We start from the raw sequence: 27,035 nt of genomic DNA on the forward strand, positions 1-27,035 counted from the left end.
CGGCCAAGCCTGGCACAGCAGTACTTTACAGAAAATCTTGCAGACACAGTCTCAATATTACAGAGGACACTCTAAAGGGCTTACAATGCTCGGCAACTTTTATCGAAGGAGGCCGCTGGAAGGCAATCTGGCAACAAGGCACCTGCAGATTGGATGAGCCCCTGCTGGAGACACAGGTATGCAGTCCCTATTCTGTCCCTCCTCCACTGGAGCCTTTCCCTAAGCTAGACATGCTGTCCCTGACCAGCGGGTTCCTGTTACTGACCAAATGCGTGCCAACTGCTGTGGGACAGTGATATTTATTAGCACTGCCCACATTAAAGATGGCTAACAAGATCATCCAGGGCAGCAGTGTCCAATCAGGCAGCTGCTCTCCTGATGACACATACAGAGGCCTCATAGGAACAAGAGTCCCTCCTGTTCTCCACCCTGTTTGCATGGCGACAGCCGTCACAGCGGCGCCTGTGCAGGGAGACCGCAATACACCTGCCTACATGCCCCATCTCTAAACGCATATGTGTGCATGGACACATAGGCTAACATGCAGGGACATTTAAAGGCAGAAAAGAAACCCCAGACACCCCTAACAGCAGCGTTACAAAAGTCCAGTGTGCATGAGGCCTGAAGGATAACTCCATCTATCTGAACACTTTTCATATTACACCCATATTTAGGATGTGACATGAAGTATGGTCAGAGTCTGCAGTCCCCACCATCAAACCGCCACCCTCTCTTACAGAAGCCTGGGGTGCTTGTCCACGGTGGCTAATGTCACATTTGTATAGCACGGCCCCTTGGGGACTGCTTGGATTTACCTGCTCATCTGCATTGCCATGACCCTGTAAACATTCAAACCCACCTGATACCCCGGGTTCAGACATCCTTGCAACACCTTTGAGTAATAAGAAAGCCCTCAATATGGTTATACTCTGTTAACGTTTACTGGAATGCTTCAGATAAGATATAGTTGTACAAGAGGGGTAATGGTTCAACTGAGCTTTGGATAATAGAACCAGCTCAGTAGAATAATTCCCCCAGTAAAACAGTTAAGACAGTTGGCAACAACAAGATACTATATATACATATGTACAATGGAATATCACTTGAACATAACCTGAAAGGATAAGCAAAGTCAAGCATAGATTCAGACAATACTTCTAGAAAAAGAAACCCAGGCCGGCGTGTTCAACCTTTTTCCTAATGAGAGATGAAGCTAAACAAGGATGATATAAGGCCCCTTTAACTAGCAATGACAGAATGTCCCTGTTGCAGATGTGATGGTCTTCACCGGCAGTCAGAGCTCATTAATTGTGGTAAGGTGTAGTAACTTACTGCAGCTAAAGATGCCTATGTACAGTGTTCGAATACAAGTGCAGTGAAGTGTTCCCAAAGTAAAGCTGTCTGTACACAGTGTCCCAGTAAAACAACCAAGGAAAGACTTGCAAAAGGTGTGTAATTGCCCTCTCACCAATGACCAGGCCGATCAAGCACCTTCCAGACGGCGACTCCCAAATAGATGTCCTGACTGGGGACACGTTTGTGATGATCACCCGAATCTGGAACATGAAGCATGGGTTGCTGTATGATCAAACTGGTGCTGGTCAGATGTCCATTGAACAGCAGGTAGCACTAAATCCCTTCTCGGTCGGGCAGGAATGTTGTACGCCTGCGTGGTAGACCGCAATCTCACTCTCCCTGCACGGAGAGATCCATCACACACGAGGCCCGGGAAAAAGAAAGCCTGGGGCGGGTCTTTAGGTTTCTTTTACAGATTTTCCCAGCAATCTCCCTGATGGTAGCAAAGATCCCTGGGATAGGTGGTCTGGGTGTATAGCCATGCAGGGGAATAGCCATCTGGTGAAACTACTAATCTCACAATCCCTTTGGTTGGGCTCACAAATATGATGTCAGTTTAGTAACATGGGGTACTAGAGGGATAATTATTATACAGATAGGAAAGGGAATAACTGTTCGTTGCAAATGTAGTCCATATTGCTACATTTGAAACCAGTGTGGCCTGCACAGCCCCATTATTTATTCACAGGAATATGTGAATAAAAAATATGTGAATGCCACTGCAGCACAGGGACTTGTAATTCTCAATGGAGCACAATGTGGTGATGTCACCCGCACTAGCAGTCCATTGACGCTTCTTCTAGTCTTGTAACTGAAGATATGTACCTTGGTAAGGACCAGCGGCCTTAGAGTCTGCAGATCAGAACGTTGCACCCATCATCCACTGATTGCAACACAATGCTTTTCAGGCTCCTATGCAAAAAAAAAAAATAAGCCCATTTTTTAAATTTGGGCGCATTTATTATTTTCATGCAAAAGGTGGACTTGCAGTGAATCTTGTCAACTGATTAAAGTTTTCTTGTTGAGACATCATTGGTCTGCGGCTTTTTTTTTTCTTTTTTGGATGATACTGAGCCATGTGTGGAGTGAAGGATTCAGCCAGCCAACATCTGATTCTAGTATACTGTATGAGTGGAGCACTTGGAGGGTCAGAGCGGTGCTCTTTTTCTTGACTCTAAAAACAGAAAAACTTAAAGGTTTAGTAAACCTTTTCCTGGCCAGAGGCCATTAAAGCCTAGATGCCCAGGTTAATGTGACAATGACCCTATGGCTAAGTTGCCTAACTAAACAAATGTTACATTTTTGGGGACATTGCATCCTATTTGAGTAAATATCTAATTTACTTGTTTTTCCTTATGGACAAAAATGCTAATTAATAGAATTTTGTACTCGCCATATCATCCTTCTCTTGGAATCCAGTGTTTATGTGATTTATTAAGGGCTGGTTCACACTAGTTCACACTGATGGGGACCTCGATGTAAGGGGGGATTCTGATGAGGACTCTGATGTAAAGAGGACTCTGGTGAGAAAGAAGCAGACTGGCACACATTTATTTGGAGTTTCTTTGCTTTTACTGAAGTTATTTTCTCTGTTGTTCTGAATCATAGCATGCTGATTACAAAGAACCTCCAAGTAAAACGTATTCGCTCATTTGCAAATATTTATAAAATATATTATGTGGCCCTCAGACTGAAAAATTTGGAGACCCCTGACGTATTCTTAATTTAAAAAAGTAGATTTTATTGCTCTCAGCCTCCTCTAAATCTCCAAATTAATTCTTTTTTCTTGTTGCTGTGACTGACTTCCTGTTAGAGGATGGTTACGTTTGTTCTCAATGGTTCCACTGTATGTAGGAATGTAGCCACTCTTTCTTGTTCAATTCTGAGATGGACTATGGACTATGGGATTTATAGTGTGCACAGAGCAGTTCACATGACCGCAACGAACATGCACTGGAGAGGGTCAAGGGCTCACAGAGGTACAAGAAAGCAGAAAAACACAGTAGGAAACAAATAAAAAAATTGATTACAGGGCCATTATGTAGTGGATATGTATGAATTATTTTTGTAAAATAAGGATATTTTTTTTATTATGCTATTTCAAATTATTGATCTTTATTGTAGTGTTAAAATTCCATTATATTACCTCTTGGCCCACACCAGAAGTTTCCGTAGTGTAGTGGTTATCACGTTCGCCTAACACGCGAAAGGTCCCCGGTTCGAGACCGGGCGGAAACAATTTTTCCTTCTGATGTGAGAGTATTAAAGTGGAGTTCCACCCAAAAAATGAACTTCCGCTTTAAGTACTCCTCGCCCCCTGACATGCCACAATTGGCATGTCATTTTTTGGGGGGGAGGCTGGGTACCTGGTTTGGAGTGGGACATCCTGTCCCAGAGCAGGTCCCAGAACATTGCCTGGCCATTGACGGAGCGCAGCGCGGCTCGCGCATGTGTAGTGCGCGACTCGCGCATGCGCAGTGCGTGCCCGGATGTGAAGCCGCAAACTGTCAAAGCCGGGCGCCCACACTCACAATGTCGGCACTGGCGGAAAAAAGGGGGAGAGATCGGAGGCTTCGGGCGGCCGCATCGCTGGACCGTGGGACAGGTGAGGGTCTGTTTATTAAAAGTCAGCAGCTACACTTTTTGTAGCTGCTGACTTTTAATAAACTAAAAAAAACAGTGGAACTCCGTTTTCAGGTCCAAGGCAATGCTGCACCTGCTACTGTGAACTAGCAGCCAATAAAATAGGATCAAGTGACACACAACACTGCGGCTGCATTTCTCAATTTTCATACACGACTTCTCGTGCCCCCTTGTGAATGATGTAAGCCACAGCCGTGGCATTGTTGGATTGAATCCTAACAGAACAATTCCGTAGCCTGAGCGTCCAGAATTCCAGGGCCAGATGTACTGCCCTAATTTCTAGAATGTTGATGGACAGGGTCCTTTCTGGTCCTTGGACCATTTCCCCTGGACAGAAGCTTCTTCCAGGACTGCTTGCCAACTGTGAAGGCTGGCATCCGGTGTTATCAATTTCCAAGATACTGGTAACAAAAGAATTTCCCCTTTTGGAGGTTGCTGATATTAACCACCAATTGAGGCTCAGACACACCTAGGTGGATGAGAGTATTGGAAAAAACCAAAACCTGAACCTTCTTGTTCCAGACCGACAGAATAGCGTTTTGTAGCAGTCTTGAATGAAACTGTGCATAAGGAACGGCCTTGAAGGAGGCCACCATTTTTCTTGACAATTTCATGCACATCTGAATGGAAGGATTTCTCTTTGCTTTGACAAGTTGAATCGGTTCTTTAATGGAACCGATTCTTGCCTGGGGTAGGAATACCTTCTTTGTATGGTATCTATGACTAGCCCCAAGTACTGTAATCTCCTTGATGGTTTTAAAGGAGGATTTTTCTAGGTTGAGTATCCAACCTAGGCATTCCAGGTAGCTTACAGCAGAGATTCTTTGGTTTAGGCCAGAGACTGGATTGATCTACTAAAAGCAGATCATCTAAATAGGCTAGGACTTATGCCCTCGGCCATTACCTAACTAAGGGAGGTGTCAGGAATTTTGTGAATACCCGTGGAGCAGTGGCTAGACCAAATGGCAGAGTCGCAAACTGAAAATGCGATTTTCTACTTCAAAGCATAGAAATTTCTGATGAGCGGGAAATATCGGCACGTGGAGATATGCATTTTTGATATCTATTGATGCCCAAACTCTCCTCCTTGCAAAATGGAGAACACCGATCGGATTGACTCCATGCGAAAGGACCAGATATTTAAGTGCCGGTTCAGATCTTTGAGTTCTAAAATGGGTGTTACCTCCCAGTTTGGTTTTGGAACCGTGAAGAGCTTTGAATAAAACCCTGAACTCTGTTCCTCTAAGGGAACCTCTGATATCACCTCTTGAGATAAAAGATGATCCAGAGCTAAAAAGAGAGCCTTCCTTTCCTCCGGAAAACCTAGAGAAACTGAGGAAGCCCCCCCACTGTCCTGACATTGTTCCTGCCAGATTCTTCCCTCCACCCGAGCGAGCGGGGGCGCTCCTTCATAAGGAGGCCTTAGCATTTTTGCTTTGCAGGCTACCTGCCCCAAGACCTCTTCTGGCCCTGGGACTGCCCCTGAGGTCTACCTCTTGGTCTTAATGGTGGAAGCAGTCAAGACTGCCTAGGGGCAGATGCTCCTGGTACTGGAGAGGAAGCACGCTAAAATGAGAAATGTTTGAACTTCTTCTTTACTGGCAAAAAATAACTTTTCCAATTAAAAGTCCTTTGGATATATTTATCCAGATCGTCTCCAATAACCGTTTACCATGAAAAGGGATACTGGCTAGGAGTTTTTACATGGTGCTTTCGGCTGACCAATTTTTCAGCCACAGGACTCTGTGTACGTACTAGTCCCAGCATAAGCCGTGAGGCTTAAATGATAGAATTTTTCATCGCATCCACCGTAAAACATAGTGCATCTGATATGCCAGCCCATTGTTGGGCTTGCTGATCAGGAAGAATCTGAAGTATCTTTACAGCTGATCCTTTTATGGACTGAGATACCCCAATCCCCGTAAGAATTGGCTGTGCTACTGAACCTGCCAGAGACATGTTGTTCTTAAACAGGAGTTCCAACTTTTTAACCGTTGGGTCCTTTATCATTTGCGCATTGTCTATCGGACAAGTGATATTTTTATTCACCGAGGTGATTGCAGCATTAATTGCTGGAACCTCCCTCTTATAGAATTCTTCCTCCATAGGAGAGGAAAAAAACAGCTTATCCGGGTGTTCCCATTCCGAATATATCAGCTTTTTTAGCCACGAATGGATAGGAAAAGCGTCCCCAGAGGGGGAAAGTTTTAGTGATCCTAAACCAGAGGTGGGGCTCATCACTAGACTGCACTACAGGTAGCAAAAAAAGGTTGAACGAACCAATCTAGTGAGGGAGTGTACCAGCAAACTGTCTTGTGAGATTACTCCCTCCATACTAGGATCCTCAGAAGAGGATATATTAGTATCTTCCAGGTCTTTTGGAAGACCATCCTGATCCCCTGCCTCTTGTACCTCAAAATGAGGGTCCTGAGCACTGGATGGGGATCTGCTATGATTGAATCCACTATGGCAAGTGATCATAGCATCAATCTTCTTTTTCCACTAGAAATGGTAGAAGAAAAAACCTCCTGTGTGATATATATACAGGGACTGAAGTGTCCAGCGCTGCTGCAACACCAGTCTCCCCTGACGGCTCATTCTGACTGACCGCATCACTCTTAGAGGAGGATAACATTCTTTTGGACATGGATTTAGGTTGTTTGTAAAATAATCAAACCACTACCACTCATAGCCTAACGTACAAAGCAGAGGCACTACCAAAAGAATGCATACACTGCTAGGCTATAGTCCAGCAATAAAAATGCTGCTATTAATGCCCAGCCTGAAGCAATAGTAATAATAAGACATGTGCACAGCCAAAAAATGTGTTCATTTTCCTTTCATTAATTTATTATTTTTTTCGTTTTTCGGGTCATTCGTTATGATCGCAATTTGTAAATTTGTTCATTCGTAAATTCGTAAATGCGTTCATTCGTACATTCGTAAATTCGAACATTCGTTCATTCGTACATTCGCACATTTTTACATTTGTGCATTCGTAAATTCGTACATTCGTAAATTCGTAAAATCGTACATTTGTAAATTTGAAAATTCGGAAATTTGTAAATTCAAAGTTTGAAAATCCAAAAACCTGAAAATTCAAAAATCTTAAATAGTAACTAACTATTAAATTATAGGTATTGTAATTTCCTTTCAAATTTGACTGTCAGTGAACGTAACAAATACGAATTTATCCAAAGTTACAAATTATCCAAAACGAATGCTGCATCTAAACAAATGGAACGGAACAAATTAATTACAAATAATAATAAAACGTTGTTATTATTATTATTGTTATTTATTATTAATTCATTACGTTCCGTCCGTTTTTTCGGATCATTCATAACTTCGGATAAATTTGTATGTGTTACATTCACTAACAGCCAAATTTGAAAGGAAATTACAATACCTATAATTTAAAAGTTACTAATTACTAATAGATAAGTTATTATTAGTTAACTATTATTTCAGATTTCCGAATTTTCGAATTTACAAATTCACTAATTTACTAATGTACGAATGTACGAATGCCTGAATTTACGAATGTCCAATTTTATCGAATTTACGAATATTCGGGAAAAATTTGTTAAACGGGTTTTCGTTAATTCGGATATTCCCGAATTAACGAATTTGTCGAAATTCGTTAAAAAACTAATTCGGAACTAAATGAATTGCACATGCCTAGTAATAATGTGTCAAAGGAAATGCCTGTGTCACCAACCTGAAGTAATGCCACCTCTTTGCTCTTGTGTCCCTCCACAGCCTGCAGCAGCACACAGTGTGCTTTTTTAAAAAACTTCCTCCACGTGTTCCTGGCGTTGGAGAAGGCTGACGCTGTTAGCCCCGCCCCCTCGCACGCTTTACGGCTCCACCCTCCTTTTCAAAAGGACGGGTTTTCCCGCGCGAGCGGCGGGCTATAGGTTTCACTGGAATCCTGAGCCAGTCTGGGGGGGGGTTAAAACAGCCGCCAGGTTTTTTTTTTTTTTTTAAATTGAATCCGGGCCTTTAATCCCCCCGAGGGGGGAATCCCAGCGCAGGGGCTACTGACAGGAGGACAAGTTACCCCTTCTTACCAGAGGTTCTGCTGCTTTGCCGGAGGAGAAGGAGGAAGTCTTCGCTCCTGACACAGTGCTGTTTCCAGCATGAGGTGGTGAGTACTCAATGCAGCCCCCAGTGGTGACACATAGACATGACAACATTATACACTTAAAGGAGACTTTTCATAAAAATTTCAAAATCTCCACTTACCTTTTCCCGCCGCAGGGTTATCTGCGGCAAACCATCAGACCCAATCTTCGCCCTTCACGGTGGGCTCCGTAAAACCTTCAGGAACAGGGGAACCTTGAGGTATCCCACAATCCTGGACCTGCAACAGCACCCTGCCAGTAAAATTTTATTGGCCTTACTACTAAAAGTACTGGATTCCCAGGGTCCAGCTCTCTAGAAAGAGAAGCATTTGCAAGCAAAAACCTTGTTTCTTCGGATACGAGGCCCGGGTACCATTCAAACCGGCCTAGAAAGACACTCTGAATAGATCCGTCAGCATGGCTAGCCCCAGCAAGGTTTGTTCCAGTGGAGCTCAGCACAGCACATCTTTACTCGTGACCAACACCTTAGACACTGGCGAAAAAATTGAATACTCCCAGTAGTGGGAGGGGTTATATAGGGAGTGCACTTCTTAATTTAGGGTGTGCCAGTGTCCATCACCTAAAGGTGGCCTATAACCAACATAATAATTACTATGGCTCTGTGTCCTCTGATGTATGAAAAGAAAACCACTAGGAAACTGCTATTCCTTTAGACACGTTTAGATTACAGTTGTGTTGCTAAATATTGATTTACCTATTCTCGTATGGATTTTTCTGCTATTGATATAGAGCTGCTTTTATAGATATATTTATTTACCTTTATTACCTGAGGGCAGTTCTACTCTGCTTTGTGAACTGCACTTTTTGTCATTTATGCAAGTTCCTAATTATAGACAAATAGTGTCTACCACTAAGCACGTATGTAATCGTTTATCGCCGATATCCTACAGTAAGGTGAAAGGTACAATATGCTGCGGGTGTCTGTAGTGATTCAATCAACCAGGTGTGTCAGAGGGTGTTCTTGGAACTGAGGTGTAGAACAGGGAACCCAAAATTACCAAGCGGCTCCTTCAGGGGTAGTGCTACACACATTACCCCAGTTTTGATTGACAGGGGACCTTAACACTGCTGTGCTCAGGCAGCATTAAGAGCCCTGTCTCACTTAAGCGTGCCGAGCATCTGATTTGCAACACTTTATTTTAGAGGTGACAAGACATCTTAATACCGCTGTGTGCAGGCAACGTTAAGAGCCCTGTTACACTCACCTCTCGCATAACCTAAGACTCCTGATGTTCTGCCTGCCAGCCAATGAGGAGTGATGTTGCGTCCGCACACGTCACCCCTCCCATCCACCGCACGAGAATCTGCGGAAGGCCTCAATCTCAATCTGGGAAGGCCTGCCGCATAGTTCAAGGGCATTAGTGGGGCCTCATGTCTAAGTTTTGCCTAAGGCCTCACAAAGCCTAGAGCCGCCTCTGTTCCCCAGAACAGCAGAATAAGGCCCCTTTCACACGGACGGATAGAATGGTGCTTTTAGCTGCGGATTTTCTAGTTTTCTACCACAGCTAAAAGCACACAATGCTTTCCTATGGCCCCGTTCACACACACTGCGTTTAGCTGCGATTTAGTTACATGCGGTTCCGTGCGGATTGAAAAAATAGAATTGATTGCGTCCAGGAGCGATTTAGCGCAGCTATCCGCACATAACCGCAGGTAATCACAGTGCACTGTGTCAGCTGGGGATAACAGCGCCGAGCTGCTCATCGGGAAAGGAAAAATGTTTTTTCCTTTCCCAATGAGCGACAAGCACGGGGATCCGACTTGGATCCCCGCTAATGCCAGGCACTGTTTGGTATGAATCTTGAGGGGGAACTCCACGCCAAATTTTAAATAAAAAACCGGCATGGGTTCCCCCTCCAAGAGCATACCAGGCCCTTGGGTCTGGTATGGATTTTAAGGGGGAACCCCCTACACTGAAAAAATGGCGTGGGGTCCCCCCCAAAATCCATACCAGACTCTTATCCGAGCACGCAGCCCGGTCAGTCAGGAAGTGGGGTGGGGACGGGCGAGCGCCCCCCCCTGAACCATACCAGGCCACATGCCCTCAACATGGGGGGTTGTTTGCTTTGGGGCAAGGAGGCGCCCTGCAGGCCCCCCCACCCCAAAGCACCTTGTCCCCATGTTGATGAGGACAAGGGCCTCTTCCCGACAACCCTGGCCGTTGGTTGTCGGGTTCTGCGGGCAGGGGGCTTATCGGAATCCGGGAGCCCCCTTTAATAAGGGAGGCCCCCAGATCCCGGCCCCCCACCCTATGTGAATGACTATGAGGTACATGGTACCCCTACCCATTCACCTAGGAAAAAAGTGTCAATTAAAAAAACACAGTAGACAGGTTTTTAAAGGGATTTATTAGGCAGCTCCGGGGGTCTTCTTCCGACTTCGGGGGTTTTCTTCCGACTTCGGGGGTCTTCACCCTCTCTCCGGTGTTGTCTCCGCGCTCTCTGGTTCTTCTCCAGTGCCTTCTTCCTTCTGCCGGTCTCCTCTGCTATCTTCTGCTCTTTTGCTGCTCTTTTGCTAGCGGAGGAGCCCGGTCTCCTGAGAGGTCTTCTTTCCTCTTCTCTTTCTGAGATGTTGACACGACGCTCCCTCTCGCTGTAAGGCCGTGAGCGAGGTCCGCTACCAATTATATAGGCATGGGGCGCGGCCACCGGGTGATGTCACCCGGTGACCCTGCCCCTTATGTCGTCACAGTCCCGGGGCATGATGGGACTGTGAGGACATAAGGGGCGGGGTCACCGGGAGACCGGGCTCCTCCGCTAGCAAAAGAGCGGCAAAAGAGCAGAAGATAGCGGAGGAGCCCGGCAGAAGGAAGAAGGCACCGGAGAAAAACCAGAGAGCGCGGAGACGACACCGGAGAGAGGGAGAAGACCACCGATGTCAGAAGAAGACCCCTGAAGTCAGAAGAAGACCACCGAAGTCGGAAGAAGACCCCCGGAGCTGCCTAATAAATCACTTTAAAAACCTGTCTACTGTGTTTTTTTTAATTGACACTTTTTTCCTAGGTGAATGGGTAGGGGTACCATGTACCTCATACACATTCACATAGGGTGGGGGGGCGGGATCTGGGGGCCTCCTTGCCCCAAAGCAACAACCCCCCATGTTGAGGGCATACGGTCTGGTACGGTTCAGGAGGGGGGGGGGCGCTCGCCCGTCCCCACCCCCTTTCCTGACCGACCGGGCTGCGTGCTCGGATAAGGGTCTGGTATGGATTTTGGGGGGACCCCACGCAGTTTTTTCGGCGTAGGGGGTTCCCCTTAAAGTCCATACCAGACCGAAGGAGGGGGAATGCACCCATACTACAACTGTTACAGAAATATTTGAGATTTTCAGTCGACCAGGTCCTTCTAAAATTCCAGAGTCTCCCCTTTGGACCCTGCACTTCCCTCAGTGCTCTCACAAGGCTCGGATCACTATCCAAGCTTCTTTACGAGAACTGTGTCTCAGTTCTTATCAGTAACGAGAAAATATCCTCCTTTTATCAAAAGATCTAGCCCAGCTAGTGGAACACAGGTGGATGCTGTGGCCTACACTAGCGAGATATGGTTGGGTGGTAAATCATCACAGGAGTCATCTTTTCTCCAGTTTAGGTGCCTTATTCAACACTGCAAAAGGGATGGTGTCCCTGCCATCTCAGAAAGTGTGGGTGATCATTCAGAAAGTAAGGAGAGTGAGGACATGGTCCCACAAAACAGCCTTGAGCTAACTCAACTTAATAGGATTTTTGTCTGTTTGTATCTAGATGGTCCCATGGACACATGGATACCTCAGGCATCTTTTATCTAGAATTCCTGAAGCATGGAGCAAACTGTCTATCCCAGTCCATATATCACACAAGTTTGATGCACAGGGGTCCACAAAGAGGGAGATGCCTGTAAAGCCACGTCCATTAAGGCATGTCTTCTGGACCACAGTTACCACTGACGCCAATGCAATAGGCTAGGAGGCACATTGTAACCAAATGTTGGTTCAAGAGAGATGGGCGTTCAATGCGGCAGACATCATTGCAAATATCCTGGAAATCCAGGCGGCTTATCTCGCATCGATAGCATTTGCTCTCTCAGATCAAAGACAAATCAGTTCTGATTTGGATGGAAAATAGATCTGCAATATCATACATACATCACCAAGGCGGAACCCACAACAGTTCCTTACTAAGGCAAGTGGAACTCATCTTCATTTGGGCAGAGGGCAATCTAAAGGACCTAAGAGTAGTCTATCTTCCAGCCCACTTAAACACAAACTCCAATCACCTTTCCCAAGGATTCCTGGATCCCAACAAATGGTCCCTACAACCAAAGTTATTCAGTTGAATTGTGGGCCAGTGGATATTTCCTGAACTGCATCCTTTTTTGCTACAGCAAGAAATACCAAGCTGCTGAGGTTTGTTTTACATCTACCTCACCCTTGGGCAGAAGCAGTAGATGCTCTGTCAAGTCCTTGGCCATGCAATCTAAATTAGGCCTCCTACCTCAAATTCTCTCGAGACTTGCAATATCAACAGTAACGGTGATAACAGTCCTGCCATATTTGCAGAGAGACCTATGATTCCCTAGGACAGTGATGGCAAACGGCACCCCAGATGTTTTGGAACTACATTTCCCATGATTCTCATGCACTCTTCAGTGTGGTTGAGCATCATGGGGAATGTAGTTCCAAAACATCTGGGGTGCCAAGGTTCGCCATGCCTGCCCTAGGGCAATATATCTTAGTGTCCAGCCTGCGGTAAATATTCCTCTGATACCCTTTCTTCTGGCTTAAGGCATCACATCCATCAGAATCCTTACAGATTGAACCTTCACATTAGAATGTTAAAACGCAGAGGCTTTAATCATTAGGATGTTCCTCCAGCTTTGTTTCAACGCTGCACAAAGCACAGGAGCCTTCAATGAACAATACGTATGACAAGGTTTGGTATAAGTTTATGTCTTTATATCCAGGCTATTTATGTTTTATGTTTTGTTTTGTTTCTAGTATTATCCTCATCCTAGGACCCATTCACACTTGCAATTGGGGCAGTTGGTGATTACATGCAGGAGACCCAGTCAGGGGTGGATCCAGGGGGGAGGCAACGAGGCAATTGTGCCCCCCCCAGAAAATAATACAGACTCCAAAGCTTTCTCCCTCCGCCACCTCACCAGATTTGAGTTACGAGGCATCTAAATGAAGCTGCAGGGACTTTATTTCTGCTTCCACCGGCTCCCAGGTGGCCTAAAATATATTCTCTGGGCCCCATCAGTTAATTTAGAGGGGCCCAGTGGTGTCACTATGGGGGGTGTGGATCACGGTGACACCGGGGCCGCTGCTACACACTGGCAGAGTTGCAGCAGAGCGATGCTAGTGTCACTTCACTTCCCTGTCAGGTGGAGTCTCCACCCGACTGGAGCTTCCTAGTACTGGCTGGTGTGACGTCACGATTCAGAGGCCAGGACTGCGGGATTGAAGACAAAATGCTGCCGATAGGACCTGTAGCCAGAGCCCGTGTGCACTGCAAGTGAGTGATCCCTTAACTCAGTAACACAACAGTGCCTTAACTAACACTTTGTCTTAGCTGTGTGAAGTGGTTAACGCTTTGGGGGAGGGGAGGGGGGGTTAAATAATTTACAATGGTAATTGGCACATGAAGGGGTTAATGTACTCACTGATGTATTAGAGACCAGTGGCAATTAACCCCTTTGTGCAGCATTAATGACAGTGGCACCTATAGGCGTGCCCACGATGTGTGCCCAGGCAAACCCTAATCATCGCTGTGCTCTGTCTGTGTTTCACATCTTTTTGTTTTGTGCTGACTGCCTGCAACATGGTCGGGTCCGGCCGGCAAAAACAGCTGTGTGCTGCGAGTGGGAGGATTGAGCAGGGAGGGAACTAGGCCCATAGCCGTGGAGTAACCCAGCAGGGAGCCACATTTGCCGATGCTTCTATAGTTCCGGCTTCAGGTCCCGCAGGCGCCGGTGGAGTGATCTACATCTGCACTCCGCCCCCCCCCCGGCCTTTTTCATCCTTAGAAGCAGCGGACTAGCCTGGATAGCGGCAGGCGAGTGGCTTCACTCTGACAAGCCAGGGTTCATACAGTTTTAATTGTATATGTAATAATATATATATATATATATATATATATATGTTTACAAAAAAATATATACCGTATTTATCGGCGTATAACACGCACCGGCGTATAACACGCACCTCAATTTAGGAGGGAATTTTAAGGAAAAAAAACTTTTAGGAGGGAAGTTGAAGGGAAAAAAACTTACATTTAAATGCCCATCATTGCAGCCTTCTCAGCGCAGCCTTGTCAGTGCAGCCATGTCAGTGCAGCCTTGCCAGTGCAGCCATGTCAGTGCAGCCTTGCTAGTGCAGCCATGTCAGTGCAGCCTTGTCAGTGCAGCCTTGTCAGTGCAGCCTTGCTAGTGCAGCCATGTCAGTGCAGCCATGTCAGTGCAGCCTTCCCCAGTGTCCAGTCCAGCCTTGCCCCAGTGCAGTCTTGCTGAAGCCTCTGAGCTTCAAAATCGCCGACCGCGATTTGAAAATGGCGGCGCCGGCGCCGAAATACACAGAGCCGGTCCTCGGCTCTTCTCGGCGGCTCTCGTTTACTTTCGGTTCCACTCGGACGGTGAGCGGAGCTATCCGAAACTAGCCGAGTATACTCGGCTAGGTTCGGGCGGCGCTCGAGTGAAAACGAAAGCCGCCGAGAAGAGCCGAGGACCGGCACTGTGTATTTCGGCGCCGGCGGCGCCATTTTCAAATCGCGGTCAGCGATTTTTTCGTTCTGACAGGTCAGGATCGCAGGGGATCGGCGTATAACACGCACCCGCGATTTTCCCCTGATTTTAAGGGGAAAAAAGTGCGTGTTATACGCCGATAAATACGGTATATATTACATTAAGGGCCCTTTCACACTGGGGCGGTTGGCAGGCGCTATTGCGCTAATAATAGCGCCTGCAAACCGACCTGAAAGTGCCGCTGCTTTCATTCCAGTGTGAAAGCCCCGAGGGCTTTCACACTGGAGAGGTGCGCTGGCAGGACGGGAAAAGTCCTGCTAGCAGCATCTTCGGAGTGGTGAAGGAGCGGAGTGTATACCGCTCCTTCACCGTTCCTGCCCATTGAAATCAATGGGACGGCGCGGCTATACCGCCGGCAAAGCGCCTCTGCAGAGGCACTTTGCGTTGTTTTTTAACCCTTTCTCGGCCGCTAACTGGGGGGTTAAACAGCCCCGTTAGCGGCCGAATACCGACAGTAAAGCGCCGCTTACAATAGTGGCGCTTTACCGCCGACGCCGCCCCAGTGTGAAAGGGCCCTTACAGTTAAAACTATTTGAAAAAAAGTGTGTATATATATTTATATTTACATGTCTTTGGCATAAAAAAAAAATCCCAAGTGTATATTAACCAGATCTATTGTTGCTGGGGGGGTATTTTCTTGTGGGGTGATCTATTGTTGCTGGGAAGATGTCTTGTTCTTGGGGGATCTATTATTGCTGGGGGTGCTAACTAATTTATTTAAAGCAGTAAATACAGTTCAGGATATTAAAACATGGCACTTATTTTAAAAAAAATCCTACTTACCGTGCAGTTTTTAAAATTGCTTGTTTGATTTAGATATTTATTTAAAAGCTTTGTTTATGTTAAAAGATTATTTAATAAAAAGTAAAATTAAAAAATGTTTACATTGATACATTTTTTTAAAATTAAAAATGTTTTAATACATTCTAAAATGTTTGTTAACAATTATTTATAAAAGTGTGTGTGTGTGTGTGTGTGTGTGTATATACATACATATATACACAGAAGCACATGTGTTTAAGTTTTGGCTCGGGTTGCACATCCTAATGCAAAAGGCTGCGCACGCCTATGGTGGCACCATCAGTGTTAATTAACCCCTTTTTTTATGCTACAGCATGAAGTTGTTTATAAACACTGCCACTAGTGCCACTAAACTAAACTAATGCAGCACAGAGGGGTTATTTAATTGCCACTGGTCAGTAATACATCAGTGAGTACATTAACCCCTCCATGTGCCATATTACAATTACCAATCATCATCATTATCATTGATAATCACACAGTACAGGTTCATTGAGCCACAGCACCTGTATTGTGTGATTATCACGATAATAACCCCTTCCCGCCGACCGTACGCACATCTGCGTACTCGGCTTATTCCGGGATTATTCCGGGATGATGCCCGCAGCTGCAGGCATCATCCCGGTACCGTTGTTCAGAGTGGGCGATCAGCTACCCGTATATAACAACCGATGCAGCTAAAAGCCGCTCGGCTGTTATACCGGAGGAGCGGGAGGGGAAATCCCCCCCCTCCCGCCGCCTCCCGCCGCTCTTACCGGGCCTCCCGTGCGATCGGGAGGCCCGGTGTCCAATCGTCTGCCTCCGGCGTCTGGGGGCGGGCTGGAATGAAGCTGTGGGCGGCTTCGTTCCAGCCTTCTCAATGTAAACGCGGAAGCGACGTCATGACGTCACTTCCCGTTTACTCGGCTGCCAATGGCGCCAAATTTAAAAAAATACACAGTATTCAGAATCGCCGTTTTCGGTGATCTGAATACTTTGAAGTGTAAAGGAGGGATGGGGGGTCTTTTAGACCCCCCATCCCTCCATAAAGAGTACCTGTAACCACCTATTACTGTCACAAGGGATGTTTACATTCTTTGTGACAGCAATAAAAGTAAAAAAAAAAACATTTTTTTTTTAAACACAATTTTTAAGTATAAAAATAAATAAAATAAATATAAAAAAAAAAATTTTTAAAGCGCCCTCGTCCCCGCGAGCTCGCGCAGCGAAGAAAACGCATACGGAAGTCGTGCACGCATATGTAAACGGTGTTCATATAACACATGTGAGGTATCGCCGCGATCGTCAGAGCGAGAGCAATAATTCTAGCCCTAGACCTCCTCTGTAACTCTAACCTGGTAACCGTAAAAAAAAAATTTAAAGCGTCGCCTATGGAAATTCATAGCTACCATAGTTTGTCGCCATTCCACGAGTGCGTGCAATTATAAAGCCTAACATGTTTGGTATCTATTTACTCAGCGTAACATCATCTTTCACATTATACAAAAAAATTGGGGTAACTTTACTGTTTGGATTTTTTAAAATTCGTGGAAGTGTCCCTTTTCCAAAAATTTGCGTTTAAAACAAAGCTGCACAAATACCGTGTGATATAAAATATTGCAACAATCTCCATTTTATTCTCTAGATTCTCTGCTAAAAAAATATACCGTATATAATGTTTGGGGGTTCTAAGTAATTTTCTAGCAAAAAATATGGATTTTAACTTGTAAACACCAAATTTCAAAAATAGGCTTAGTCATGAAAGGGATGACGACATAGAATGACAGAAAGATTCATCTTTAGGTTTCATTCACACAGGGTGTGCTGCAGACAAGCGTCTAACATGCAGGGGTGTCTTTTACTGGCTTGGGGATGCATAAAGTGTTCCATGCATCCCAATGCCGGCATCCCATTTATTTCTACTGAGACACACAGCCACTCTGTCCCAATAGGTCATGTGTGCAGGTCCTAGAATGTATGTGGGGTGTGTTCAGGGACCCGCACCAGCATGTCATATTGGGATATAGTGGCTGTGTGTCTCAGTGGTAATAAATGGGATGCCGGCATTGCGATGCATGGAACACTTTAAAACGGTGTCACTGTTTTAACCACTTCAATACAGGGCAATTTCACCCCCTTCCTGCCCAGGCCAATTTTCAGTTTTCAGCACTGTAACATTTTGAATGACAATTGCGCGCTCATACAACACTGTACCCAAATGATTTTTATCATGTTTTCCCCCACAAATAGAGCTTTCTTTTGGTGGTATTTGATCACCTCGCGTTTTTTATTTTTTGTGCTATAAACAATAGAAGAGCAACAAGTTTGAAAAAAAAAAAAAAAAACACAATATTTTTTACTTTTTGCTATAATAAATATCCCAATTTAAAAAAAAAAACAAAAAAAAAAAAAACACACATTTTTTCCTCAGGTTTAGGCCGTTATGATATCTTCTACATATTTTTGGTAAAAAAAACAAAACGTAACAAGCGTAGGTTGCTTGGTTTGTGCAAAAGTTATAGTGCCTTCAAAATAGGGGATAGATTTATGGCATTTATATTATATATATATATATATATATATATATATATATATATATTTTTTTTTTTTTTTTTAACTAGTAATGGCGGCGATCTGCGATTTTTATTGTGACTGTGATATTGCGGCGGACATATCGGACACTTTTGACAATATTTTGGGACCACTGACAGTTATACAGCGATCAGTGCTATAAATATGCACTGATTACTGTATAAATGTCACTGACAGGGAAGGGATTAACACTAGGGGGCGATCAAGGGGTTAAATGTGTTACCTAGGGAGTGATTCTAACTGTAGGGGGAGGGGACTGATTGGGGATGAGAACGATCGGTGTTCATACTTTGTATGAACACAGATCGGTCTCCTCTCCCCTGACATGAAGTGGATCTGTGTATTTACACACACAGATCCACTGTTCTGCTCCATAACGAGCGAACGCGAGTGCCCGGCGGACATTGCGGCCGGCGGGCACGCGCATCGGCTCCTCGGTGACGCGGCAATGCTAGCGCGCCCGCTATACCGCCGGGAAGCCAAGGACATCCGCCCGCCTAGGATGGGAGATCCCATCTGTGGATGTCATATGACAATGGGTGGGTAGGGAAGTGGTTAAACAAGGTTAGGACTGTCTGATAAGTTAAATACAGTTCTGTAAGCAACACCTTATTTTCTGGCAGTGCCCCTCCCGAGACTAGACTCTGGATCCGCCCCTGCAAAGAAGGAAGGTGAAAATAATATGCACTTCATCCACTAACAATTTCCATTTATTTTTAATGAAGTAATCTAAAGTGCATAGGCATTGTAAATGAGAACACGTCGTGTTTTTTTCTGATTTCTGGTGTATGAAAATTGAGAAATGCAGCCGTAGTGTTGTGTGTCACTTGATCCTATTTTTTTTGGCTGCTAGTTCACAGTAGCAGGTGCAGCATTGCCTTGGACCTTAATACTCTCAATATCAGAAGGAAAAGTTGTTTCCGCCCGGTCTCGAACCGGGGACCTTTCGCGTGTTAGGCGAACGTGATAACCACTACACTACGGAAACTTCTGGTGAGGGCCAGGAAGTAAAATAATGGAATTTTAACACTACAATAAGGAGCAATACTTAAAATAACATTAATAAATTAAGTAATAACATAATAACATACATTAATTTAATAAATTAAAATAACATAAAAAAAATCCTTATTTTCCAAAAATAATTCATACATATCCACTACATAATGGCCCTGTAATCTATTTTTTTTCTATTCAATTGTTTCCTACTGTGTTTTTCTGCTTTCTTGTAGCTTCCTCTGTGAGCCTTTGACCCTCTCTAATGCATGTTCATTGCGGTCAAGTGAACTGCTCTGTGCACACTATAAATCCCATAGTCCATAGTCCATCACAGAAGTTAACAAGAGAGGGCGGCTACGTTCCTACTAGCAGTGGAACCATGGAGAACAAAAATAGCCATCCTCTAAGAGGAAGTCAGATCACAGCAACAAGAAAAAAGAATTAATTTGGAGATTTAGAGGAGACTGGGAGCACTGGGGCGGTTTGCAGGCGCTATTGCGCTAATAATAGCGCCTGCAAACCGACCTGAAAGTGTCGCTGCTTTGATTCTATTGTGAAGGCCCCGAGGGCTTTCACACTGAAGCGGTGCGCTGGCAGGACGGGAAAAAAAGTCCTGCTAGCAGCATCTTTGGAGCGGAGCGGAGTGTAAACCGCTCCTTCACTGCTCCTGCCCATTGAAATCAATGGGACGGCGCGGCTATACCGCCGGCAAAGCGCCTCTGCAGAGGTGCTTTGCGGTGGTTTTTAACCCTTTCTCGGCCGCTAGCAGGGGGTAAAACCGCCCCGCTAGCGGCCGCATACCGACGGTAAAACGCTGCTCACAATAGCGGCACATTACCGCCGCCCCCGCCCCAGTGTGAAAGGGCCCTAACAGTTCCCACAACTAATGATAGGTGATTACACGTAATTGCTTATGGAGTGACCACCTGGGAATGATCAGCCCTAGACACAGACAGTCTACATCCAGGGCCAATCATTCGTATGCAATCGCTGCTTGAGCAATTTAATGCTAGTGGCCGCACATAGCTGCGAGAGCTGTGAACCTCCCATTGCTTTCAATGATTTTTCTGCCTGCAGATAATCACTGGAAACCTTCGCTGAGTCTCCAACATGTAATTGCTAACTTCTCTATTTGCAGTTATAAATGGTGTCATATTATACTATGGTCTTGAAATTCCTTAATTACTCTAATGATATCCACCAAGCAGTTTCCGTAGTGTAGTGGTTATCACGTTCGCCTCACACGCGAAAGGTCCCCGGTTCGAAACCGGGCGGAAACACTTTTCTTGTTGACCTAGCTGCAGCTGCTACTATCAACTAACAGCCAAACAAAAGGGGATAAAGTGACAGACAACATTGTGGCTGCATATGTCACAAAGAAACACGCCTTGTCCACATTTAGTATGTTTATACACTTTAGATTTTTTAATAATTTCACAATTTAAAAGATAACAGAGTATTAATAACCAACACTCATGGCTCAGTTTAACGGAAAAGCCGCACACCAATTATGTCTTCACAGGCAATACTTTACTCAGCCAACAAGCTTAAACTATATGTGTGCCTGCTGTACCATGTACTTGTATGAGAAAATATCCTGTTCTCTTTGTATTGCTTCCTTTATGTGAAATCCCTGGTGTTCCTTCCAGTCTATATGCTTTCCCAATAAAAACTGACCACACTAAGCAGGAGAACAGACCATGGTCAGTTCTCTAGCTATGTTGGCAGCTCAGTATGCTCTCCTTCAATAATCAGACTATATATATATATATATATATACACACACACATACATACACAAGGTGATCGTTTACAAATCACTTTAACCACTTCAGCCTCAGAAGGTTTTACCCCCTTCATGACCAGGCCATTTTTTGCAATATAACACTGCGTTACTTTAACTGACAATTGCGCGGTCGTGCGACGCTGTACACAAATAAAATTTATGTCTTTTTTTCCCCCACAAATAGAGTTTTCTTGTGGTGGTATTTGATCGCCTCTGCAGTTTTTAGTTTTTGCGCTATAAACAAAACAAAAAAAAAATTATTTTACTTTCTGCTATAAAACATATCCAGTAAAAAAAATGTAAAAAAAAATCAAATTTCTTCATCAATTTAGGCCAATTTCTACATGCTTTTGGTAAAAAAAAATCCCATGTATATTGAATGGTTTGCGCAAAAGTTATAGCGTCTACAAACTATGGGATATTTTTATGGGAGGCTGACATATATACAGGTGTGTGTGTGTGTGTGTGTGTGTGTGTGTGTGTGTGCTGACATATATACAGGTGTGTGGGAGGAGAGCTGACATATATAGAGGAGTGCATGGGGGGGGGGGGAGGCTGGCATATATACAGGTGTGAGGGGGGGCTGACATATATACAGGTGTGTGTGGGAGGCTGACATATATACAGGTGTGTGTGGGAGGCTGACATATATACAGGTGTGTGTGGGAGGCTGACATATATACAGGTGTGTGTGGGAGGCTGACATATATACAGGATTGGGGATGGGCTGAGTGCAGATTCGGTAGGATGGCCCGTGGGCAGGTCCTGGCGAATGTTGGTGGTCAGGCTCGGGGGGGGGGGGGGGCAGGCCTAAAGCTGTGTAAGGGGCCCAAAAATTTCTGATGGCTGCCCTGGGTGCGGTTTAAAGATATACTGGCAAACCCAAAAGCTCTTGCAGAGAATGCAGTGAAAAACACACTGCAAACATATTAGTATAGGCCTGGAGCTGAAGCGCAGCATAAGAGTAGGGCCAGCATGATGGGGTTTTCCCCATAAGGCTATAGCAAGGTGGGGGTTGTTAAGAAAGTGATACAGTTGGTAGGAGGGTCAAGTATCAGGAGAGATATGATAAGAGGTACCCATTGGAGGATAATAGGGTGGGGCAGGGTGTGGCTGGGTGGTCCTAATGAGTTGCTAGGTGGGTGCTGGTCTGTCAGTATCACTTTGAATTTGGACAGCAACCGAGGAGATTCTCTGAGTGTTTAGCTGTGTCTGGCAGTTAACTGACTTAAGATGGAGGATCTTGACAATATGCTGGCCAGGATTTGCGCGGCGGCGGTTGCCAATGGACCGCAATGGCTACGTGATCAATTGTCTGGACTGTTGCCGGAGTCAGGGCAGGTAATTGCTACACCTGCCCCTTCTACTACACGTGCTAGGAGGTCAAGGCCTCCTGAGCGTTTGAGCCCTGAAATGACTCCGAGGGGGTGTCGCCGCGCTGGGAGCCCAGTAATGGACCCTTCAGCTTCCGCAGCCAAGAGAACGCCTTCTCAGCAGGCTAACGGAACTGGGAGGAATCCTCATCACAGGCGTCCGACGGGGCAAGAAGTGGGTCAGCCACACGATCCCACCCCCCTTCTACAGCTTTACAGGACCATACGGCTGCCTCTGCGGGTGCTACGCCCGCCATTAGAGCAGCCCTGTGGGGGAGAGTAAGTTCACCCAGTGCCGGCCTGATGCCTGGGACGGCTGGGACTGTCAACAGAAGAAGCGGAGGTTACCAGAGGGGAGCCGGCGCAGAGCCTACAGCTCAGCGGGACCTGCGCACAGCTTCTGTCACAAGCCCTAGGCAGAGAGCGCAGCAGGGGAGGAGGAACTCGAAGGAGAACGGAGCGGCGGCCTCCGGTGACGTCATCGGCCGGTGCCTATCAGCGGAGCGCAATACGGGCATGATACATGAAGATGCAGAGCGGTCGGAGGGAGAACTGTCAGCGTCTGAGGAAGGAGAGGAGGGGGCAGATGCCGGCCCAAGGAGAAGAGAGGATGATCAGCTGCAGGGATCCGGAGTGACGGCTGAGCGGTCTGGGCAGCCTGGTAAGTATTATCCATGTGCGTCTTATGTGTCTGCTGTTATGTCGTCTGAGTCAGCTGTTAGTACAGGAATGTTATCACAGGGACAGGTACAGGGGGAAGGGGGGCTCTGTGGCTGAGGAAGGACAGCGAATTATGGGGGGGATGCTGTGATGGGCCTAAGGCAAGACTCTGCTGTTCGGGAGATAGCCTTGCAGGACACAGCTGTGAGGAGGGGGTCCTTGCTAGGGGTGCCGTCGGTGGTGCCGGCAACGGCAGCCGGGATGACTGGTGTGGCTGGACTGCTACAAGCGTTCATGGCAGGTTTCAGTAAAGCACTAGCCAGGTGCGACATGGGGACTAGTGCGACTGGGGTTGTTTCCACGGCGTCTAGTGTGACTGGGGTTGTTTCCCCGGCGTCGGCATGGACAGCTGCGCAGTCTCCGCTAATTGCATCAGGGGATGTGGCCAGGGCTTGACTGGGGGGCTAACGGGAGGGGTATGGGTGACGTCCCCCCAGGAGGGGGCAGGGCAGGCGGTGGTGGCTACATCATCGCAGAGCTCAGCCAAGGTGGCTGAGGAGGGTAAGAAGTCCACGGGGGACACCGAGGGTGTGCGTTTAGCGGACGCAGCTAAATGCGAAGTATATGTGTGCTTCGAGGGACCGCTGGGATCTCACTTGAAACAGGAAGTGCGTGATAGGATTTGGAAAGGTGAGTGCGTGGAGATATTCTCCCTGTTACCCCTAGAAATGTTTAACCTGGACAAGGTCAAGCCGGATGAGAGTAAGAAGGAGGAAGAGGAGAAGAGGCGATACCGGCTTATTCCCAGGACTTTTGGGAATTGGCTACAGGAGTTCAATATTCTTGCCAGTGTCATCGGCGAGAAATCTCCAGATTAGTGCTCCGCGCTGTTTTGTTACGCGGATGCTATTGGTGAGGCACAGGAACCGCGTCACCATTGGCCGGAAAGCGGAAAGGTTTCTGTTGGCAGTTCAATGAAGGGAACTGTAGATTTGGGGGATCATGCCAGTTCCGACATGAATGCTCAGGCTGCGGGGGATCTGATCCACTTGCGAAATGCTTCAAACAAAACAAAGGTAAGTCTGGTGAAGCTGGCAAGAGGGAGGACGCCGGTGAAGGTGGAAAAACTGGCTCCATTCCTAAGTAGGTATCCTGATCAAACGGCGGCACGGCTTCTTTTACATGGTTTTTCTGTGGGTTTTAGGATCCCTTGCACTTTATCCGGTGTTCCTCCTGTCCCTGCTAATTTGTTGTCGGCACGACAACACCATTCAGTGGTGTCGGAGACATTGGCTAAGGAAGTGGCTTTGGGTAGGATGGCAGGCCTTTTCGAAACGCCCCCTGTAGCGGAGTTGGTTGTCTCTCCGTTGGAAGTGGTTCCCAAGAAGGAACCCAATTCTTTCCGGTTGATCCACCATCTTTCGTATCCGCATGGTTTGTCGGTTAATGATGCCATTGACCGCGAGTTTTGTACGGTCTCTTACGCATCTTTTGACAAGGCGGTTAGTTGGGTTCGGAAGTTCGGCAAGGGGGCTCTTTTGGCGAAGACGGATATAGAATCGGCTTTTCGTCTTCTTCCGGTGCATCCCGACAGCTTCCGTTTGTTGGGCTACATGTGGGAGGGTCATTATTTTGTCGATCTCTGCCTGCCTATGGGTTGTGCCGTATCTTGTTCACTTTTTCGAAACATTCAGCTCCTTTTTGGAATGGGTGGTGAGGGATGTGTCCGGTTTGCATTCCATAATTCACTACCTGGACGATTTCTTGGCGATTGGCCCTTCAACGGGCAGGGGGTGCCATATTCTGTTGGCCACGTTGCAATACGTTTTTGAGTTATTCGGTGTACCTTTGGCGCAAGAAAAAAACAGAAGGGTCGGTCACCACGCTGAAATTTCTGGGGATTGTGATTGACACGGTGCGCATGGAAATATGGCTCCCCTTTGATAAGGTGGAGGGCATGCAGGCAGCAGTGTCCTTTGCCCTCGGCTGCAACAAGATTCGCTTGCGTTCCTTGCAGTCATTGTTGGGCAAGTTGAATTTTGCATGCCGCATTATGGGCAGGATCTTCTGCAGGCGTTTGGCTTTGGCCACGTCGGGGGTCAAGGCATCGCACCATTTTGTGCGTTTGTCTAAGGCACACAAAGACGATTTGCAGGTTTGGCAGTTGTTCTCAGCACAGTTCAATGGTAGGTCATTGTGGATGGATGGAATGGTTTCTGCGTGCGACTTGGAGCTTTATACGGATGCGGCCGGGGCAGTTGGTTATGGAGCAATCTTGGGGAGTCAGTGGAGTGCTGGTGAATGGCCGGATTCATGGCGCAAGGCGGACTTACTGGGTAATCTGGTGCTGTTGGAGCTATTTCCCATTGTAATGGTGGTGGAAATTTGGCAGCAGGAATTTAGGAACAAACGGGTTCTTTTTCACTGTGACAATCTGGGGGTTGTACAGGCTATTAACAAAATTTCCGCTTCTTCCCCACCGGTGGTGCGTTTTCTGAGGCATTTAGTGCTGTTTTGTTTGTATTGTTACGTTCGTGCTGTTCATGTGTCGGGTGTGACCAATAATGTGGCTGATGCTTTGTCTCGCTTACAGACCACTTATGGGACATCGCATTCGAACGGTAACAAGGCTCATCAAGGATTCGGTGTGCGTGGCTACGTGGAAGGTTTGGGGGGAGTGGCTTGCACTCAAACGGGAGGTAGGTGGATGTGCTAGCGAAGGTGACTATTTGTGTTTGGTGCTAGAATTCATTGGCATGAATGTGGAAGGTGGAGTTTCCGCATCCAAATTGGGTCAGAAAATGTCGGGCTTGGCTGTTTGGTTTCAATTGTCTGGGGTTGGGGATGTTACCAAGCATGCTTTGGTAAAACGGGTTTTGCGGGGCTACAGGCGGGGTAAGAACACAAGGGATTCCCGCCGCCCGGTTTCATTTAGCATGCTAGGGGCTATCATGGGTGTCATGGGTGAGGTTTGTTCTTCGCATTACGAGGCTGCGCTTTTTAGAACGGCATTTATTTTGGCGTTTTTTGGGGCGTTCAGAATTGGAGAATTGGTGTGCAAGTCAAAATGGGGTGATGGTGGTTTGGACTGGGCTGATGTGGTGCTTAGGGGTGAAGTGGTGTACCTTTTAATTCGCAGGTCCAAAACTGACCAAGGTGGTAAAGTTGCATGGGTTACTTTGGGGGAGGTAAGGGGCTCGCCCTTGTGCCCTGTTCGGGCAGATCGGGAATAGTTGGAGGTCAGGGGCACGGACCGCGGTCCTTTGCTCCAAGATAGTAATGGGTTTGCATTGTCTAGGTTTCAGTTTGGGGCGGTTTTCAAGAAGTGTCTCCTGGCTGCGGGTTTTTTCGACACAGAATTACTCCTCCCATTCTTTCAGAATTGGAGCAGCCACGGAAGCGGCCCGATGAGGCCTGGAAGACAAGCTGGTGTGTCAACTTGGTAGATGGGAGTCACAACGTTTTCAACTGTATGTGCGGCCTCATCTATTGTGAGATTGGATAGGTCGTAGGTAAACATGGTTAAGTGGGGGAAGGAGATCAGGTTTTACGTGTGTTTCTGTTTCTTGTGTTTTTCTTACATGTTGTGGGTATTTAATTGTTGGGTTCTTTTCGTGTGTGTTGGTGCTGGGGATTTGTGTTGTTTATGTTTTGTGTTACTTTACAGGTTCGGAATGTTTGGTGTGGATCCTGGGCCATTCTTATGTTTTCTGGGGGGGCTAAGAGGGCCGAGGTTAGGCAGGATGATCGTCAGTTGGGATTCTCCAGAGAACGGGTCAGGATCAGGTGGATCGGGGTCAGGGGCATGTTGTGGTCGAGGGTTCCATTACGCTAGGCTTGACAGGCCCTCTGACGTACTTCTACTTCATGAGGGAGGAAATGATTTGGGGCTCCGGGCGTCCAGGGAATTATGCAGAGACATT

General features: G+C 46.4%; 1 non-coding gene across 1 annotated transcript; it reads left to right on the forward strand.

The window, feature by feature from the left end:
* Window positions 1–20,501: 20,501 nt before the first annotated feature.
* TRNAV-CAC (transfer RNA valine (anticodon CAC)) lies at window positions 20,502–20,574 on the forward strand. The gene has a single exon. It is a non-coding gene; the product is annotated as a tRNA-Val (tRNA).
* Window positions 20,575–27,035: the final 6,461 nt, after the last annotated feature.

This window comes from Aquarana catesbeiana, linkage group LG03 (assembly GCF_042186555.1).
Source record: "Aquarana catesbeiana isolate 2022-GZ linkage group LG03, ASM4218655v1, whole genome shotgun sequence".
Classification (NCBI taxonomy): Eukaryota; Metazoa; Chordata; class Amphibia; order Anura; family Ranidae; genus Aquarana; species Aquarana catesbeiana.